Here is a 22,241-nt window from a genome sequence, read left to right as displayed (position 1 = left end):
ATTGCATAAAGCGATAGCAATTTGCAGTAATTCAATATTTTAAGCTCCTTCCAGCAAAATTATTTTCAGCTTCAATTATGCAGCTGTCTGTCTCTAAACATGGGACATTCAAACGGAAAAAAATTATTTTATTTCTTGATATTTTGATATTTTAGACATTGTGGAGAACTAGTTGTTCCACTGTTTCTGTATAAATTAAAAATCCTTCCTTCTACTGCAAGAACTACTTTTCCGAAGATCTTTGTTGGAGGGTGTTCAGTAAATTTCACGCCTTATCCAAAGTTTGGCGACCGCTCTGAAGTAATTATAACAAATAGTATGTGGAAAAACTCTCTTACTGGAACGTAGCTTTGTTTTTATAATTGCTCAAGTTCAGTTCACTTAAATGGAGTACTACGTGTTCTCCAAGGTGTGCTAGAAATCTGTAAAAGTGTAAAGTTCCCGACTTACCATGCAAAACTGAACTAAAGTAGCGGATACCTTGGTTTGTCAACTTAGGAAGATCTATTATTAACCAAAAAGTCAAGCAGATGGCGATCTTTAATCATTTTGCTGCCTCTTGGTATGGCCTTTTTGCCTATTTCTTATAAATTGCCCTTTTATTTGCGTATTATGGCCATCAAATGAGCATTATAAGAACGAAATAAAATGAAACTGAAACGCAAGCCTTTAACAACATTTTAGGCAGTGAAAGGGGGGACGAAGTGTGGTCAAGCGTTTTGAACAAGCAAAAGCTCGCATTAGCATTTATTCAGTTTCGGCCGGTCGTTGTGGCCCCTCGTCCAGGAAATGTCTGCATTTGATCACGTTTTCTCAATCATTGCTCTTATGACCCTTATCAAATTTCACCTGATGATGATTTGATGCGTGTAGCAGGATATTGAGTGAAAAGATTGCGAGACCTACACACGCATTTATATGCGATTGCCTGTGCAGTTGTAAACCCTCCGCTCCGTGCGGCGAACCATTTCCTTTGTTCTATGCGTGTATATTTTCTTACTTAATGCCGATGTTTGTGCCCATTTTCCTTTTCTGATTACATGTTTGCTACACCGATTTTATTACCCAACTAATTCCCCATAATATTGACCATATGTCGGACGAAATTGTTAAAGCTTCTTTGTTATCCGTACTTAAGTGCACATGTAGGCGGAACACACACATACACACCCACAAACGAACGTTTGGCAATAAAATTTGCTTGTAATAGTTTCTACAGCTGCTTCTTCGCTCATGGCGCCATTAAGCGACTGTCCTTTTGCTTGAGTGCCTACGAAGGAACTTTAAATTAAAATAAATGAGTTCTGGAACTATTTGTCTTGACAAAAGTACTCGTAAAATCTGTGCTCTGAATTAAATTAATTCATTTAAGTTCACTTCGCACTGATGTCCTTACGATGGAATTGCCACATTTGAATGCGCTCGTTTAACACACCCTCCATCGGCCAGCAGAGGCTTTAATCTAATCATCAAATAAATACATTTTATAATTGCACTCGAAGACACCTGCGACTTTCAATTGTAGAAGCTCTTTTGACCTTCATATAACGGCATAACTGTGGCATTTGCATTTTCTGTGGCAGTGATGTAGTGGATGTAGTGGTAAAGGATATCGCTTTCAAACATGCTTGTGCATTCTCCGCACGATTCTCCAAAGTATCTTTATGCGGTTGCAACTCTGCTTCTTTGAATATGCACGTTTTCGCTGGCAAATCGATGTATGGAGTAATTATCGTGTATGTAATTGTGCACTCACACATGCACATGGATGCGCAACTTACGATGTGATAAACTGAGAGGGGTATGTAGCTCATAACAGGTCCTATTGTGACTAGTTCACTTTCGATAGGAAACGAAACAACATACAAAGTATTGTTAAGAACAGAAAATACGTAGAATCTTGACAAACATCCCCTATTAGAAAGGCTCTAAAGGAAAAAATAGATAAATAACGTTGTACCTGTTAAGTACATTATCAGCTTTGTTAAATTAGATTTATGTAATCTTGTAATAGCTGATAGAATAGATCGAGCAGCTGGATTTCCTACCAGGTTAGCTGCAGTGCATGGTTGTTCTATTGAAACGCAAATGACCACCCCTATCACGCATTTCGACTTGGATTGAAATTTTCTCCGTTTGGCGACTTTGGTATCATGCGTTCCGTTCCCGTTCAGTTCAACTTCGAAATTTACGATTCTGCCTATCATGCATTTCGATCGTAGCTCCGTTTTGCTAAGTTGCAATTTTGTTGGCGGAGAACTTTTTGTGTTTTTATTTTGCTGCGAAAATTTTATTATTTGCGTGATTTTTTTCAATTTTCTAAAAATGTAAGTAAAACTTGTATTTAAAAGTTGTAAAAGACACGATATTTCCAGTTTTAGTGATGTTTTTTGATATGCTTTCAGGTCAAAAATAAAACCACCAGAGCAATATGGAAAATTGGCAGATATGATGGAGAGTAAGCTAGATATAGCCAACGGTTTCCACCAGCGTCCTAAAGAAGATGTGCAGGCTTTTTGGAAAGAGGAAGCATCAAATTTACTTGCCGTCGTTTCTTCCGCAAACGTATCTAGGACATACTTGAATGCGTCCTTATTCAGACGAAAGTTTTTTTGAATCTAAATAGGTAAACAAATTGTAAGAAAAATGTCTACTTTCACGTGCAATTACTTACAGCTCGTCATTCATCTGGACGGATCGCACATATCTCGTAATCTTCTCCTCTCAATTCTCACCCCAGCATTCTGAGGTGCGCTGCTCTCCTCCTCAACCAGTAATATCGCCACGGATAAAGACTCCATACTTTTATTTATTTTCTTTGAACAGCAGTAATTTTGTATTTTTGCTTTATGTTCCAGTTTCACATATTTCAAAGCAAACAGCTGATTTCGAAAGAGTTATAGCTCTCCCTCTTCTTCTTTCAATCCAATTGCAACGCATGATACCTAATTTCGACTCCGGCGGAGCGTAGAGCGGGAACGTAATCGAAATGCATGATAGGGGTGGAAAATAATGGTTTTTAAATATGCGCACACACTTGATTGGCTCTATTAAGTGTATTGTGGCGGATTGTAGGTTTTCTAGTGGAATATAATGCAGCATTATTCATTGAAGCACCGAAGCGAGTGTGTGCCGCAAAGCTCCTCGTCAATTTCCGAAAGTGGCTAAGTAATTGCGAGCAGTATCAAGGCGATTTCAAGATAAAGTTGCACTTTAATATTTCTCCAATCCGTGTGAGAGTTTAATTGTTGTGCAACAAAGCGATTTCTGAGCAAATTCAAGCAAACTGATTGAAGCAATTTATACGTTTTGTAGCACAACACGGAACTTGCCGTTAAAATTTAAATTCACAAGAAAATCAGAGCATTCTTTCGCAATTTGGCAATTCCAATCTTGGTGCGTGATATCAATATTCCAAGCGAAGCCAGGTCCTTCTCCACCTGTTCCTTCCAATGGAGTGGAAACTTGCTTCCCCCCGCGGGTACTGCGTCGAATACTCTCATAGCTGGAGTTTTTTCGACAATTCGGACAACATGACCTAGCCATCGTAGCCGCTGTTTTTTAATTCGCTGAACTTTGTCAATGTTGTCGTATATCTCGTACAACTCATCATTCTATCGACTACGGTATTCGCCGTTGCCAACGCGCAAAGGACCATAAATCCGCAGAACCTTTCTCTCGAAAACTCCTAGGGCTGACTCATCCGATGTTGTCATCGTCCATGCCTCTGTATAAAGCAAGATATAGAGTTTGGTTTTTGTTCGTCTCGAGAGAACTTTAGTTCTCAATTACTCCTACTCTGTTGGCAAGAGTTATACTGCGTTGGATTTCGAGGCTTACATTGATGTTGCTTTTAATGCTGGTTCCAAGATAGTCGAAATTATCTACTACTTCGAAGTTATGACTGTCAACAGTGACATGGGAGTCAAGTCGCAGGTTCGATAACTTTTTGTTTGATGACAGGAGATATTTCGTCTTGTCCTCGTTGACCAGTCAACCAGACCCAGTTGCGTTGCTTCCTTATCCAGTCTGGAGAAGGTAGAACTAACGACGAGGGTGTTGAGTCCAATGATATCGATATCATCGGCGCACGGCAGCAGCTGTACACTCTTAATGAAAATTATACCTTCTCTGTTTATAATCTCGGAGCTACAGTAAATAAACGAAAGTATATTTTTAACCATATACCGGCAAAGCTTTAAACATTTTTCGCGGGCAATACATGCAAATGGTATTGCCCAGCGCGGTTCTCAAATGAGCTGTGACTCAAGTGCTTAAGTGGCGTGCAACTTGAAGTCATTAGGAGTTTATTATGCCCCTCCAGAGACGCTCTCGAAGCACGCGGCAAAGCGATGGGTTCACTCACATGTCACAAGTGGCGGCATTATTAAAGCGCTGCACTGTGGGAATAGCCAAGCAAAAACAATAGCAACACCACGATAAACAACGCACCGTCAGCGCCGCCGACGTCAGAACATCAAACAAACTTTCGAGTGATAAAATAGAAAGCTCGTCTGCGAGCTCATGGACCTGGCAATAGAAATTGATGTACCTGTATTAGCTTTGGCTCCTGGTCCTCAAGTTGATAAAGTATGTACATACACATACACGCGCACACATCCCGAGAACCATTTCTCAGTGTGTGCATTTTAAACGAAACCGCCCTGTGCCTGTTGGTTTTTGCTGTTGCTGTTGTTGCTACATAGCAATTTTCAACTTCCTCTAATGAATATTTAATGTTCCCCATTAGAGGTGATTTTGGACCTCCTGCGCTCTTTCTGTGAATACCATCTCGTCAGTTAGCATTCGTTGTCCACCTTCTGCTTCTCGTGTTGTTGTGTAAGCAAGTTCACTTCTTTGTACTTCGGCGGTTATCATGATAAAACGCATAACTCAACTTTACCCACAGGTTGTTATTGCACTCTCATAATTTTCTCGTTAAGTCTACCAAATGCTGGTTGCATGCATCACTTGAATTTGTTGTTATCGATATTTGTTCAAGTGAATAAGAATTCCGTAGCTTCGTTGTCTCATATTCCATCGTTAGTGCAAAGGCTGCTTACACAATCTTTCCAAACTAGTCCTTTACGAAGAAATAGATGCACATCTTGGTTTTATACTTATGTGAGTGCTTATCCCTAAGAGATAACACTATTCAATGGTTATGTTTTTACAAAGTTTCGATGAGGCTTAAGAGATTCTAAAGACGGATCTTATGAAAAAATCTTAATTTTTTAACTATAGGAAGCTAATCTCATTTCTGATTAAATTGGAATATAAAAAATAAGTAAGAATCGTGACGAGGCTATTGTTTCCTTTTGATGCCGGACGTTTTTTACGTAGCAAGTCCGCTCCCAGCACACAATCCTAGGGAGGGATGGCTTGCCTTTGAACGGATATTCTTTGGCTGTGAGCTGCTTGAGCCATATGGAAAGTAATGGCTTCTGGCCACTTCCAAATCAATGACGCTCAGAGGGCGGCAGCAGCTACTGGCGTTAGCCGATGATCAATGGCATCAACACCTGCATCAACAATGTCAGCCTCGAAATCCAAGGCAGAAGAACGCTTACCAATAGGTGTTACTTTGGACTGAGTAGGCAATTGCAAAGTAAAGTCCTCTCTCGACGAACACGCTGTATGGTGCAGAGGCATGGACGACGACAACATCTGATGATTCGATGTTACGAATTTTCGAGAGAAAGGTTCTGCGGACGATCTATGGGGAAGAGGAAGCCTCCACTCCGTTGGAAAGACCAGGTGCAGAAAGACCTGCCTGCATGTGGTATATCGAATTGGTGCCAAATTGCGAAAAGAAGTATCGAATGGCGCGCTGTTATTAACTCGGCTTTAACCGCGTAAGCTGTGTCTACGGCGGTAAAGGAAAAGAATAAAGATAAATTAGAATAGTGAGGTATATAAAATATAATTATGTGATTCTGATTACTTGATTATTTTGCTCCAGAGTTCATCTAGATTTTCGTTGCCGAAAGAGTGCGATTAGAACGGTATTTCATTTGGGGAAATTGATACAGAAAAAGTTAATAAGATCACTCGGTGCCCACGTCATTAGAGTCTACGTAAGAAAGTATCCAAATTTCTACCCATTACTTCTATGAAATGATAATTAACTCTGCTACAACCACAAACATTTGCAAAGGATAATATTGAGGTGCGGTTGGCTCACATGTCGCCCTCTTCCTTTTATGCGTTCTCTAAATCTCACGCGAGAATAGTTAAAGCTTTATTCACATTTCAAGGAGATTCGCGAATACATTATGCCATATAAATGTGTGTGTGTGTATTGTTTATGTGCATAATAGCAGAATGATTATGTTTTAAGCAAAATTTCCACCATAATTTCCTAATTTTACCCTTCCATACTGGATTTTTTAGCCACAACCCACACACAGACAAGAGCGTGTAGCTCCTTTGACTCACCGCTTGGAAAGTTAAATTTGTGTTGTTCGTGTAATTTTCCACATATTTTCTTTGTGCACTTTTATGTTTCCGCCTTCGTTAAATCCTCTTGTTATCCACACGTCCTCTCCCCGCTCCGCCGGCAGGAGCATTATAGCTGTCATAAGTGCTATTATTATTGTTGTTACTGTTACTGTTGTTACTATAGCAGCAATAGTGGCTGCTGCTGCTGCTGCTGCTGCTGCTGTTGTTGTTGCTACTGATGACCCATTCTGCTAACAACCCATAAATATCTCCGGTGATGTACTTCGTGCCATTGTCCTGCTCCCCTGGTGAGCATCATGTTGCATACATTTACTTGATGGCATTGTTTTGCGTTATTGCTGCTCTGCTTGCCAGACGGCTGCTTGCCACTCGCCGCTCGCTTGTTGTTGGCATTGTCCAGTTTGTTTGTTATATTTTCGAATTCGTACTTTTTTCTCGGCAATATTTGTTGCATGACATGCATAGTTGCATTCGCCAAGCTGTTGGCTCCACGCTGTGGCGTCTCGTGCGTCTCATGCTGCACAATGTGCCATGTGCGCCGCCATGGTGTGGGTGAGGAGGGGCTCAGAGCCCTGTGGATGTGTGCACGTCCTTTGTTTGCATGTATGTATGTGCTGGTAACAACAAGTGTAGTAAAATTTTAACTATTGCATGGTTGCATGCAGCATGAAATATTTGCAGTGTCGCTGGAGAGATTTTCCACTCTACCATGTGGGTGCCGAGTACGTATGTGTGCGTGATGTGTGTGCGCTGCAAGTAAGCAGCATTTTATTAATATGCTCAGAATTTATTCTATGCTCTAGTCCTTCTTCGTACCTTCTGTGGACGTCAGTTAGGGCGCCCTCACCTTCGGTTGCGTGGCTGCGTGCCGGCATGTGGGTGTTGGCCGCTTGGCGTGAGCAGCATACATAAAAGTATTGAGCTGTAAAATTATTTTCAAATGTACAACAAGTCGAAATGAAAACTCTGACCGCAACATTCTGGATTCGTTTTCTCTCAAGACTTTATGCTGCTCTAGTTAAATATTCGCTGCTGCCAGCTTCATCTCGCTACATACATAATTATTTTTAATAAAGGAAACTAAAACAGCAGCTCATAGAATTTTTTGTTTCGTTCTCTGTTTCCTTTCCCCCATCGTATAAGTTACAATGTGTGTATGTTTGTAAGTATATAAATGTAATTTATTATTTTTAAATTCTTGAAATAAAACTGATATTGAAATAGTTCTCTGCGGTTCCAGTAAATTTGGTCTTTTATTGGAAAAAGTGGAGACCGAAATTTCAATTTTCAATTTCAAAAATATATTTTAGAAAATAATATCTCACTGTACCTTCATGCGGTATTCCAAGGCAGTTCATGTACTAAGTATGTGAATTAAAGAAGTTTTGTATTAAAGTGGTTTGTTTTGTTGTCCCATCGAATGAAAGTGAACGAAATTTGCTCAAGAAATGGTGAACTCACCTTTTGGGTCAAATGAAAAATTACTTGCTTTTGGTCTTAGCCGTAGCCTCAGATTTGTAAATTGGAAAAGTTTGGACAGAGTAGAGGCTGAAGGTCGCAAAGAGCAATATCATTGTAGTGTACTGCCCTTATTAACAGACACCAACTAGAAGCACGAGAGTTAATCGAGAGAGAGAGTTAAGGTATAACAATTTTTTTCAAATAAACCAGTTCTGAGTAGTAGAGCTCATTGACGACTTCAATGCTTGGAAATCACGCTGGTAGCGCTGCATAGACGCAGAAGGAGCCTATTTTCGAAGTTTTTAAAGACTCGTAAAGATTGGTTCAATAATTTTTTTTTTTAATCGACTCAGTCCTATTAATTTCCGGACACACTCTGTAAGTGTCCCCTAAATACAAAGTGTCCGATGATATTATATCTATAATTCACATAAGTAAACCCCGAATCCAATAAAACATTTAGAGCATGAAACCCTTAATTTTAGGACGATCTTTCACATAAATAGCAGAAGAAGAGAGAATAGAAGTTAGTGATTACTTTGAACATGTAAAAATATTTCTTAATATTGCTTGATGGTTTGTCTTAGAAGCTCCAAGCTAAGTTTCATTTTTAAACTTCTTTAAGTCTTCATTCCACATACAAATTATACACACACACATGCACAGCAGCATTTTCCGACAAAGCACTCAAGGCAATGAAGTTCGCCCGTTCGACTCAATGCACCGAGCAAATGCGTCTTTATTTGACTTTTTCGCACTTACTCTCGCCTTAACTTTTATGACACATTCGCAACTCACTTATGCAACAGCTGCCCCCTCCCGTTTAACTTCGGCGAAACAGTCACTCGCACTGTCATAACATCAAATAAAATGCTTCGGTGGACTCAAGTAACCAACAACAAACAGGCCAAACATCTAGGCCGGCGGGCGCTGGGCGATGTGTGGGGCACGGGCACTAACGGTAAGTTTCATGCAGTTAGGCAGTCGGCAGTCTGGCAGCCGGCCGGGAACATTTATAATAAAACACTCCAAAAATAATTTAACTTATCAACGCTGCAAAAGAAACTTTTCTCATCTACTTAGCGGCGATAAGCGCATTTACTTTATAACATAACGGTATTAAGTTAATTTTGCAATGTGCGAAGCGAACACAAACGCGCACATCTCCCCAAGCATTACCGCATCAGCCGAGAAGCCATGTGAAACGTAACGTCGCTGCTTGGCGGCGGCCCGGGCGGGGTTAAACAAGACATGTAAGTGGCTGCTACTTATTGCTCATTTCCGCACTGAGCCCTAAGCTGTCATTTCGCTGCGCATTTTTTATTTTATCTCTTTTAGAGTTTTCTTAACTTTTCGCTTTTGTGCTTACTTTTCCATTGCATTCTTTCACATTTTCTGTATTTTTTTTGTACATTCAACGGCGTGAAGTAATCGCAGCTGCGCTTGTGTGAAATAAAATTAACTAAATACGCTCACGAGTAACATTCATAATAAATATTAAGTAGGCGCCAAAAGTGGAATAAATATAAAAAATCATTTTATATCTGCTCACTCACTTGCGAACCAAAATTCCGCCGAAGTGAGTGTGCAAATTGAAATGAGCGCGAGCGAAACAAATGTGGCAGTGTCAGCCGCTGTACTTTGGTCATTGCTGACCGCGGTGCTGTGTCCCGCACCTTTGCCACCGGACGTCTACATTTTTCTTATGTCATTCCGCGTCCGTCGCGAACTTACCGCTGTGATGGGTGCTGTGGTGGGGGTGGCGGTAAGACCTGGGATAACACCAATTTTAGCTCGGCTATTAGCATGTAAAGCACCATAAATTTATTATGACTGTGAAAAATGCCCTGTGACCAAGGCCGAGCACGCTGTTGTTGTTGTTGTTGAGCGAGGGTAATTGATGCGTTGCTGGTGTTGGCCAATACTGGATTAGGTTTAAGTACAACACTTGATTGAAGTGCTTGTCTCGTGCTAATTGAGACAGGAAATGAGGAGGACGAAAGCGAAAGTGGAGCACATAAAAGCTTCTGCGAAAAAATGCACGAAAAACTAAATGGGAAAGCAGAGTCATCTTGCATGCTTGAAGCACCTCAAGCATTGCTGCGAAGGATGACAGGGAAATGAGCAAATTAACTCGTCAAGGTAAAATGAGTGCAAATAGAAAGCACAACAAGCTTCAGCAAATAGGAGAAGACAAAACGTAAGAAAAGAAAGATCTGGGTCAAAGTTTCAAGTGAAATGAAGAGAGAAGAAAGAGATTTTTATTGATTTGCTTTCACTGCAGTAACACAATTAAGTTGTTTATTTCTTAGCCTTAGTTTTGTTTGTGTGATTTTCCAGTTAATTGGATGTAAATTATGCTGTACCCAATCTACAAGATGTTCACATCCAAAATTTAATCAACTTCAAGCTTTTTATACCTTTTTTTATATTAAAACTAATTGTGTAACCGTCATGTTGAAACAAAATGTCGCCGAGATCTTCTTCTTCTTAATTGGCGTAGACACCGCTTATGCGATTATAGCCGAGTCAACAACAGCGCGCCAGTCGTTTCTTCTTTTCGCTACGTGGCGCCAATTGGATATTCCAAGCGAGGCCAGGTCCTTCTCCACTTGGTCCTTCCACCGGAGTGGAGGTCTTCCTCTTCCTCTGCTTCCCGCGGCGGGTACTGCGTCGAATACTTTCAGAGCTGGAGTGTTTTCGTCCATCCGGACAACATGACCTAGCCAGCGTAGCCGCTGTCTTTTAATTCGCTGAACTATGTCAATGTCGTCGTATATCTCGTACAGCTCATCGTTCCATCGAATGCGATATTCGCCGTGGCCAACGCGCAAAGGACCATAAATCTTTCGCAGAACTTTTCTCTCGAAAACTCGCAACGTCGACTCATCTGTTGTTGACATCGTCCAGGCCTCTGCACCATATAGCAGGACGGGAATTATGAGTGACTTATAGAGTTTGGTTTTTGTTTGTCGAGAGAGGACTTTGCTTCTCAATTGCCTACTTAGTCCGAAGTAGCACCTGTTGGCAAGAGTTATCCTGCGTTGGATTTCTAGGCTGACGTTGTTGGTGGTGTTTACGCTGGTTCCAAGATAGACGAAATTATCTACAACTTCAAAGTTATGACTGTCAACAGTGACGTGAGTGCCAAGTCGCGAGTGCGACGACTGTTTGTTTGATGACAGGAGATATTTCGTCTTGCCCTCGTTCACTGCCAGACCCATTTCTTTTGCTTCCTTGTCCAGTCTGGAGAAAGCAGAACTAACGGCGCGGGTGTTGAGGCCTATGATATCAATATCATCGGCATACGCCAGCAATTGTACACTCTTATAGAAGATGGTACCTTCTCTGTTGAGTTCTGCAGCTCGAACTATTTTCTCCAGAAGCAGGTTGAAAAAGTCGCACGATAGGGAATCACCTTGTCTGAAACCTCGTTTGGTATCGAACGGCTCGCAGAGGTCCTTCCCGATCCTGACGAAGCTTTTGGTATTGCTCAATATCAGTTTACATAGCCGTATTAGCTTTTCGGGAATATCAAATTCAGACATAGAGGCATAAAGGCAGCTCCTTTTCGTGCTGTCGAAAGCAGCTTTGAAATCGACGAATAGGTGGTGAGTGTCGATTCTCCTTTCACGGGTCTTTTCCAAGATTTGGCGCATGGTGAATATCTGGTCGGTTGTTGATTTACCAGGTCTGAAGCCACACTGATAAGGTCCAATCAGTTTGTTGACGGTGGGCTTTAATCTTTCACACAATACGCTCGATAGAACCTTATATGCGATGCTGAGGAGGCTTATCCCACGGTAGTTGGCGCAGATTGTGGGGTCTCCTTTTTTATGGATTGGGCAGAGCACACTTAGATTCCAATCGTTGGGCATGCTTTCGTCCGACCATATTTTACAAAGAAGTTGATGCATGCTCCTTATCAGTTCTTCGCCGCCGTGTTTGAATAGCTCGGCCGGCAATCCATCGGCCCCTGCCGCTTTGTTGTTTTTCAGGCGGGCAATTGCTATTCGAACTTCTTCATGATCGGGCAATGGAACGTCTGCTCCATCGTCATCGATTGGGGAATCGGGTTCGCCTTCTCCCGGTGTTGTGCTATCACTGCCATTCAGCAGGTTGGAGAAGTGTTCCCTCCATAATTTAAGTATGCTCTGGGCATCGGTAACTAGATCACCTTGGGGGGTTCTACAGGAGTATGCTCCGGTCTTGAAACCTTCTGTAAGTCGCCGCATCTTTTCGTAGAATTTTCGAGCATTACCCCTGTCGGCCAGCTTATCGAGCTGTTGGTACTCACGCATTTCGGCCTCTTTCTTCTTCTGTCTGCAAATGCGTCTCGCTTCCCTCTTCAACTCTCGGTATCTATCCCATCCCGCACGTGTTGTGGTCGATCGTAACGTTGCGAGGTAGGCAGCCTGTTTTCTCTCCGCTGCGACACGGCACTCCTCGTCGTACCAGCTGTTCTTTTGCACTTTCCGAAAACCAATGGTTTCGGTTGCAGCTGTACGTAAAGAGTTTGAAATGCCGTCCCACAGTTCCCTTATACCGAGTTGTTGACGAGTGCTCTCAGAGAGCAGGAGTGCAAGCCGAGTAGCGAATCGTTCGGCTGTATGTTGTGATTGCAGCTTCTCGACGTCGAACCTTCCTTGTGTTTGTTGGCGTGCGTTTTTTGCTGCACAGAGGCGGGTGCGAATCTTAGCTGCAACAAGGTAGTGGTCCGAGTCGATGTTAGGACCTCGGAGCGCACGCACATCTAAAACACTGGAGACGTGTCTTCCGTCTATCACAACATGATCGATCTGGTTGGTAGTTTTTCGATCCGGAGACAGCCAGGTAGCTTGATGGATTTTCTTATGCTGGAATCTAGTACTACAGATAACCATATTTCGGGCCCCGGCGAAGTCGATCAGCCTCAACCCATTTGGGGAAGTTTCGTCGTGGAGGCTGAATTTACCGACCGTAGTACCAAAGATACCTTCTTTGCCCACCCTGGCGTTGAAGTCGCCAAGCACGATTTTTACATCGTGACGGGGGCATCTCACATAAGTGCGCTCCAAGCACTCATAAAAGGCATCTTTGGTCACATCGTCCTTCTCTTCCGTCGGGGCGTGGGCGCAAATCAGCGATATGTTGAAGAACCTCGCTTTGATGCGGATTGTGGCTAGACGTTCATTCACCGCAGTGAATGATAGTACTCGGCGACGGAGTCTCTCTCCCACCACGAATCCCACACCAAACCTGCGCTCCTTTATATGGCCACTGTAGTAAATGTCACAAGGACCTACTCGTCTCTGTCCTTGTCCCGTCCATCGCATTTCTTGGACGGCGGTGATGTCAGCCTTTGTTTTCACGAGGACATCAACCAGCTGGGCAGCGGCACCTTCCCAATTAAGGGACCGGACATTCCAGGTGCATGCCCTCAATTCGTAGTCCTTATTTCGTTTGCCATGGTCGTCATCAAAAGGGGGGTCTCTCATCCGAGGCTGGTTATGACTATTCACTGGAATGTTTTTTTACGTGGCGGGTCCCAAACCCAGCGCACAACCCTATGCAGGGGATGCTTCGCCTTCTCACGTTAGCTCGCCTTCAAACGGATGTTCTTAGGCTACCCAGAGGATACTTGGTCAAAGACCGGAAGTCGTGAGCTGCTTGAGTCACATGTAAAAGAATCGTTTCTGGCCACTCCCAAGTGAATGGCAATCAGAGAACTTTCCTCACTTGCGTGAACTTCTACACATGACTCCATCCTCCTCCTTTTTATACCTTTTTTTATATTAAAACTAATTGTGTAACCGTCATGTTGAAACAAAATGTCGCCGAGATCACGAGCGTAAATTTCAGATATTCTTGTATAGTAGGTTATATAATATGGTAGCACGAAAGCATGTCCCACGATTGGAAATTAAGTGTGCTCTGCACAATCCACAAAAAGAGAGACCTCACAATCTGCCCCAACATCGCATATAAGGTTCTATCGGGCGTATTGTGTGAAACATTAAAACTCACCGTCAACAAAACTGCCTAACAAATTAAAAAATGACCAGATATTCGAAAATCCTCGTGCTACTTCGGACTAAGGAGGCAATTGAGAAGTAAATTCCTCTCTCGACGAACAAAAACAAAACTCTATAAGTCACTTATTATTCCCGTGCAGCTAAATGGTGCAGAGACATGGACGATGACAACATCTGATGAGTCGACATTACGATTTTTTGTTTTTTTTTTTTATATGAAATGGAAACTCTTGAATCTCTTCAGTTTGTACTTGCTCCCAAATGCGGCAATTTGGACCTCATTCTGTAAAACCATAGAGTAAATCTATGTCTCTTGGGAATGTCGAAAGGCTTCGGTTCTTGCACAAGTTGTATTTTGTACGCTTTCAATTTCTCGAAGTAAAATGCGCCAAGTCGTTCCATACGTCAGTCCGAGTTGCTTGGAACGACTCCGAATCGACTCTCCATGGTCTTCACGTGCACTCTCAGTTACGGCTGATATATTTTCTCTACTGCGTGCTGAAAGAGATCTAGTCAGTTGAATATTATCCAATAATATATGCTGGGACTCAAGTGGGTGAACAATACGTAGGCCGATTATGCTGTTAAGTTGAGCGGAGCGCGCGAAACACATTCTTTGAAAAAATGACAAACAATACTGAACAAAAATAACATGAAAGATTGACACGACTCCCGCGTGATCTGTGAAAAAAAGTCAGATACAGATCCTATTAATCTGAACGAGCATTTTCTGCCAACCGAAGGTATTTGGAAAAATATTTGGTGGAGGTTGCTGATAATGTTTTTTTATATTTGAAGAATCATAATAAGGTTAAAAAATCCTATATTTTGAGAAACTCACACATTTTAATGCCAGCCAAATAACCAGTAATATCTAAATCTAACCCAAAAAGATTTTGTCTAAAAATGCCCTCGTGAGAAGGGATATCTATTAGTTGCTTTATAGGATAGAAGCAATCTAACATCATTTTCGGCTTGGTTATTCAAGTGCAACTCGTTGTTTAGTAAAAATGGCGTCATTTACTCACCCTCTGAAAATAAATTCCAATGAGATCCCTACTTTGTACTCTAATTAATTGCAAAGTAATAGTTATTTTGTAACGCTGGTGGAAAATGCTCTGAACTGGGGAGGGTGTGACTGTTGCTAAGATATTATTTGTAACCGCTGAATGATTCCGAGCAATATCCTTTATTTATTAGCTTTCCTTACACAGATTTAGCACAAATGTGCGAGTTCGAGCTGCTTTAAGGCAGCTGCTCAAGGAAAATCGCAAACGTAAACAAATTAGCCGGAGAAAGTGAATAAATAAAAGCTGATGAATAATAAATATATTTTTAATAAAACTGATGATTGCAACATTTACTACACTCGTCAACAAATAGCCGATTAAATTGCTAACGATGTTTGCACTGCGAATGCGAGTTCTGCTCGCAATTTACTTTACTACTTTCACTGCGTGTGTTTGAAGAATTCTCTGCAAATGTACACAAATATTTATATTTTGATGGCAAATACAAGTGAGCATTATGTAAATGCCTCGTGCAGCGAGCGTGAAGTTATTGGCATACAAAGACGTGGACTACCCCGCAAGGACTGCTCCAAGAACGCACAACTCTCACTAGAACATATTGGAGAGAATTCGAACCAGGCTCGGTCTCAAAGGAAGAAGTGAACTTCATATATAAGAAAATCAATACGAGGCGAGGAAAATTGAATGATTTTTATCCACCTTAGAATAGCACACAATTTGTTCTCAAAACTAACTCAAAAGAAAACAAAACACGCAAAAGCTAAGTGTCTCCCATGTTACTGACTTTTTGGGAAACTAGTGGGCTTTCTAATGGGCTTACGCGTTATATATTTCCCCTCATAGAAAATAATAGTTTCCTTTCCACTAAGCCGGGTTTGAGCTTCAGAGCATGCATTTGTATCTTGTCACTTTTTGCATATAGACTCACACACACACACATACATGCACAGATGAGTTTGCATTTGGCATTTGTTTTTATTTCTTTTGCACTATTAGCACATCCGAATTGTTCCCTTCGGCTAGAGCAATATTTGAACTATTCGCTCATAGATATTATCAATATTTATCAACCCACGAAGATCAAACATATGCACTCGCACACACATACACACACGTATGCACACACAGTTGTGCAGGGACATATGAATAGTAATGCGCATCAGCAACTTTGTTGACAAATAATATTACAAAATTCATTCAATATCAGTCAATCGCTTGAGTCATTGCCAAAAGGCATTTCCACTACTATTTTGCATGTTTTCAAATATTCACTTTCAGTTCTTGCTCTGCTCACATGGATTTCTACATGCAAGCACAATAAATATTTCATGTTGTCCTTCAATTTTTCTCTTTCTGTTCGAATTTCATTGGAATATTTGGTGTCCTTCTGCTTTTCGGTTTTAAAATGGAATTACTGGAATATAGTAAATTCGTATTTATTTCTGTTGTATACTGTACGCACAGTTTAAAAGGAGGATTAATATCGAAAATGTCTATTCAAAATTAGAAAAATAATGAAAATAATATTGCGAAGATTAAGGAACTCATCCAATATAACAGTTTAAACTTGGCGCTTTTTGGGGCCGTAGAGACTTCTCTTTCCTCGATTTTATCTTTTTAAGCTACTAGAATTTATCCAAAGATGTGGAATTTCTATAAGTAGCAGTTGGAGTTGATTAAATATTGAAAAATTTTAAAAACTCAAACTAAGTTTGAGTCTGAGCTCATTATATAATACAAATTGATAATATCCGGGAAGGTCTTTAAAATGTCTCTTAACCGTTTTTCGAAGAATTTTCAAAGATTTTAATACCAACGAAATGAATTAATAATAAACTACAAAAAAATAATTAATAAGTTTCCAACTCAATTTGTAACTCGACTCTCATAGTCGTGTTATGTGGAATCATTTTCCCTTTGCAATTTGTAATGATAAATATTTTAGAGTAATTTAAGGTACAACTGGTCGTATACGTAACATCCACACCATACTCGTGCGTACTCTAAAGAGCTTACCTGTTGCAGCATGTGCTCGTACGTCTGCTATTTGCCCTGATAGCGCCGTCATCATCATTATTACGAAAGTGGCGACAGCTGCTACTTCGCAAAGCACGAAACACTATTACTCAAGCACCAACAAAAGCGGCGATTCACGAGCACACTCACGCACCAATTCGCCAGAAAAATTCATCATGACCACGCAAACGGTTCGGTCCTGTAGTGCACCGTTAGCTTGCGTGCGATTGCCGTTTCGCCCGTAATGCTGGTGCTGGGCTCCAAATTTATTTAAGCAACTCGGCATTTCTACAGTTATTTTGTTAGTTCTGCTTTGCGGGTTGCCGCTGCTGCCGAGGAAAATAATTTCCCACATTTCACTGCAATAACAAAGCAGATGACCTGCAGTCGCTTGAAATTTTCATCATATTGTATCGTTTCACGGCGGAATGGTGAATATTTCAACTTCCTGTTAATGTTAAGTCAACTTTGAACTAATTATATGAAAAATGTGGAAATATTAAAATAATATTAATGGTAGTTTTGTATAAATAATTTTGTGTAAAATTTAAACAAAGTATAGAAAATTTTCATCTCAAAAGCTGAAAAAAAATTCTGTTGGAAGCCTTTCATAATCGTATTCAGAACGTATTGTGTACAACGGTTCAATATATTCTAGAATTAATAAAGGGTGTGAAATGAAGATAACAACCTAAGAATTATCAGCTTTTTGGAGACTACGGAAAACTTGTCTCAGAATGACAGGTGTCACCGTACTCTATTTGACATTTCTGGGTACCTTTTTTCGGATTGGTCGACATATGGTTGAAAAAGTCGATGAGACTATGGAAAAGATTGACCAGGACCGTCACATAAGCGGCCAAGGCATCGCTAAGGAACTTAACGTTCATCATCAAACGGTTTTGGAGCATTTAAAAACGGCTGTCTACAAAAAGTCAATGTTTGTGTACCACATGAATTAACTGCGAAAACTTTAATGGACCCAATTAACATCTGCGATTCTTTGCTGAAATGAAATCGAACCATTTTTAAAGCGAATGGTAACAGGAGACGAAAAGTGGATCACGTCCGAGCGTGGAGGAGCTCAAAAAATATTCGCAAAGCCAGGATTGACGCCTCGAAAGGTTATGCTGAGTGTTCGGTGAGATTGGAAAGGACTCGTCAACTATGAGCTGGTCTAGCCTGGTCGAACGATTGATTCTACATTTCACTGAAAACAACTGACGGGATTGAAGCAAGTAATCAAAAAACGGCCAGAACTGACCAACAGAAAAGGCTTCGTCTTCCATCAGGACAACGCTGGACCACACGCATATTTGTGTCTCGGAAAAAACTGGCAGAGCTTGGCTGGGAAGTTTTGATGCGTCTACCATATTACCTTGACCTTGCACCATCGGACTACAATTTGTTTTGGTCAATGCAGAATTCCCTTTATGGAGCAAAGTTGGCTTCAAGAGAAGTCTTTGAGAATTATTTGTCGCAGTTTTTCGCCAAGAAACCAGAAAAATTTTACACTTATGCAGTGATGTCTCTAGCGGAAAAATGGTTAAAAGTGATAGACCAAAATGGTTCATTATAGTTCACTATAGTTCATTATAAATATATACAAAAGGTGAAGTTTAATTGGAAATATGTACGACAAGATTTTTTCGACTACTCTATATATATATGAACTTTCCTTTCGTAATCTAAAATTTGAAAAGATCAGTCCCAAACCGTCTCTGTTCTAATATCTTCAGCTAATATCCTAAAATACGTTAATCTAGCCTTAAAGTCTCGAGGCATAACGCTCAGTAGATGAACCGTGTAGTGTTAGAGAAAACTAGAGAGAATCAGTATTAATAGAAAGTGCGAGCTCTCAATCACATATGTATTACAGATAACAGCATTTCAAATGAAGATTTTTTCCAACGACGTATCTACTCAAATTTATTATCTCCCAATTTATATTTGCTTTGTAATCGCCTCTTCTTCGCTCAGCCTTTGTTCTCTTTCGTCTTTTGTACTTTTCCGAAATTCCCTTTAGCCCTACTCTCCAGCTAATACGTTGCAGTCGTTGTTGTTTTGGAAATATCTAGGAATTCAGATATGCATATATAGGCATATAAAGTATGCTTATGTATGTGTGTGTGTTTTGTTAAACTCATTACATTTTATTGCATCCCCCGAGTACATTATTCAATTCCAGGAAAAAAGTAAACGAATGGAAATATTTTATTAAATCGCTTTGTGCCGGTGAGCGGTCGCTGGCTGCTGCAGTTGGAGCAGTCATTACTTTAAAGAGCCCACATTAAAGGCGCGGCAATGAATGGCTCTGCCGCCCCCTCTTGGTCGCTACAAATTGCCAGCAGATTTTGTTCATAGTTTTCAGCTTCCCCTCTGGTTAATATTGCGAATGTTTACGAAATAAAAAGAGTGTAAATTTTAAACTACTTTTGGGCGTTCTGTACACTCGTCCGCATTTCGCAGCCCCTGCGGCCGAGAGCATTTAATTTTTAGCATCGCATGAATGCTTCCGGCTGTGGTGCCGTACTATGCTGCAGCTCAACGCCTTCATGACTTTCATGTAGTTTTTAAGTTCTGTGAACAGCGCCGCCCTGAGGCACGTTTTGTGGCGTCGGTGGTGGGAAAAACATTCCTTTGGCAATATTTGCACGCCTACTCCAACTTTGGTTATGGCAACTATCAACTATTCGTTAAAGTGATAAAGTGGCGTGTTTGTTTTTGTTTCGTGCATGAGTACGGCAGTGTTGAACTTAACCGCAACTTAAAACGCCGCAGATGCAAGTGCAGAGATTGTGACTTTCCAGCGCAGAACTAAAAAATCAACAACAACGACAAAGGCAACCACGAAAAGTTACTTTGTCATAGATTGTGCAAACAAAGCACGCCTTTGAGCCGCTTTGCAGTTTGCCAAGAAGGCGTATGACAGTTTTGTGTGGTGCAGTGATCTTCGGTCAGCGGTTCTCTAAGTTAAGGCATTGTTAAAAATTCCTTTGGTTTATTCAGAATTTTTTATGGTATCAAGAAAAAACGCTGAGAACATCCCTCAATGTTGAAAACGAACATTACTTTAAATTATGGTGAGCGGTCCCAGGTAATCGGAGCAAGATCAATGAGCGAAATCTTCGCAGAAGTTTGCGAAGGAAAATTCATTAATTATTTCCACCTTGAAACGAAGCATGGATCTTCAATAGATGGTAGTAAGACTTTCCCGGGAACCCGTTACGCATTTCGCACGCATTGCTGCAAATTGCATCTTGTAGCGCACCGCAGAGTGGTCTTTATTTCGAAGTCACAAAAGTTGCTGAACGAACATTACACAGCAAAGCTACTTTGCGGTTAGTTTGCGCAAAAAGCCGCAGTTAACTTACCCAAAGGTAGCAGCTAGAGGGAGAATGGCTGCAATACGCCTCTTGTCGATAGGCTGTGAGCTACTTGCCTCCAGTTTTCAGTTGGCGGCTGTTCGGTTCCTCATTCAGTCATTTTTTATTAGCCGGAAAAACTTACAAAAAACTTTGATTTGGCCGCTCATAACTTACGTTCGAGAATTATGCTTTCACGCAGCACTTCCGCCATACAATCAACTGTGGACGGCAGTAAATTTTCAAGAAAATAAAGTGTCCATTGGGGTTACTCAGCCGTGCAAGTACCGACTTGTTTGTACAACGCCCACAATTGTCCAAACACGCAAACACCTTTGCTCTTAATTGTACTGGAGTCCCTGAGGCCTTTGCTTCGCACACGCGGCCGGAGTTTTCCAGCGTTCCTGTTCATGTAAGATAATGTGTTCGCGCGTCGTATAAAATATGTTTAGTGCTTTCCACATTACGATGTCAGGCACCCACTTCTCTATAAGTCAAAGTTTCGTTACCCGCGAAATTTGTAATGCTTTCTCACGGGTCCTGCCCTTTCTTGAATTAAATTAATGGTTGATAAAGTTAAAGTTAAGTTTTGTTACAGTCTATAGATTACACCGCATATAAATGTTTGAATAGTAATAAATAGTAATTTTGACAACAAAGAGTTATAGTTGCGTAGGGACAAAGTAATTGGAGAGTATGAAATCAGTTTTGTCTTAGAAAATTTCATAGATTTTATTTTGTTATCTCTATTGGTTGAAAATCAAGAAGGTCAATAACATAACCAATGCATATGAATTTACGTATTCATTCCTTATAAATCATTTTTGTTCTTGGTATGAATATTGCAGAAAATTGTTCTATCCAAATTACTTTTAAAAAGGAGGTAAAGGAAGTCCGTTAGGTAAGTTTTTAAGTTCAGACATTCATGGAGATTCTGGTGTCACACATTTGGGAAACCGATTGAGGAATCGGAATTTCGTAAACATAGTAACATACTTTATCCGTTAGTGGGTTCAAAGTTAGTAAACCTACTACTATGAGCAAAAAATAGTAAGACTTTGATCATAATTATAGAATTCTTAATTTATTCTTTAAAATCTATGTATTCTCTTTCAAAGTCTGGCTGTGACACCGTTTACACGATTATAGCCGAGTTAACAGCAGCGCGCCAGTCGTTTCTTCTTTTCGCAAGGTCGCGCCAATTGGAGATTCCAAACGAAGCCAGTTCCTTCTCCACCTGGCCTCCCCCGGCGGGGACTACGTCGAATACTCTCAGAGCTAGAGTGTTTTTATTCATACGGTCGACATAATATAGCCAGAGTAGAGACTGTCTCTTAATTCGCTGAACTATGTCTATTCCGTCGAATATCGCATACAGCTTATCGTTGCATCGAATACGATAATCGCCATAACCAATGGGCAAAGAACCATACATTTTTCGCAGAACTTTTCTCTCGAAAACTCGTAACGTTGAGTGCATCACAATTCAATAATCGAAGGAAATTGTTAACATTATCTTATTTTTTGACCAGCTTCACCTTTGCCGCGATATTCGGCCGATTGATCGACTATTTCGGGACCATAAGCATTGATCCAGGATTCATCGTCAATAATAATACGTTTCATGACATCCTGTAGTCGAAAAATATTGTTTCACAGACCTTGATTCTTCAAAATGGGTTTCACTTATCTTTCTGATATTCCAATGATTCCAGTAATATCTCTGACTGTTAATTGTCGATTCAATCACCTTTCCTATATTTTATTGACTTGTTGATCGTGAGTTGATGTTGATGGCCGTCATGAATGTGAACGTCTCGGCACCAGAAATTTGATTCCGCAAACAAAAATGTATGGAATTTCTTTGTTGAATATATTCTGTCATCGAAAAA

The 22,241-nt window shown here is 40.7% G+C and overlaps 1 long non-coding RNA gene across 1 annotated transcript; it reads right to left on the bottom strand.

Moving 5' to 3' along the window:
- Window positions 1–2,567: 2,567 nt before the first annotated feature.
- LOC125776248 (uncharacterized) lies at window positions 2,568–2,999 on the bottom strand. Its single transcript, XR_007421537.1, has 2 exons — window positions 2,675–2,999; window positions 2,568–2,618 (listed from the first exon to the last, which is right to left on the bottom strand). It is a non-coding gene; the product is annotated as an uncharacterized LOC125776248 (long non-coding RNA).
- Between the last annotated feature and the right edge of the window lie 19,242 nt (window positions 3,000–22,241).

This window comes from Bactrocera dorsalis, chromosome 2 (assembly GCF_023373825.1).
Source record: "Bactrocera dorsalis isolate Fly_Bdor chromosome 2, ASM2337382v1, whole genome shotgun sequence".
In the NCBI taxonomy this organism is placed as follows: domain Eukaryota; kingdom Metazoa; phylum Arthropoda; class Insecta; order Diptera; family Tephritidae; genus Bactrocera; species Bactrocera dorsalis.
Note: the sequence above shows the minus strand (reverse complement) of the source record. Positions and strands in the feature narration are given on the sequence as shown.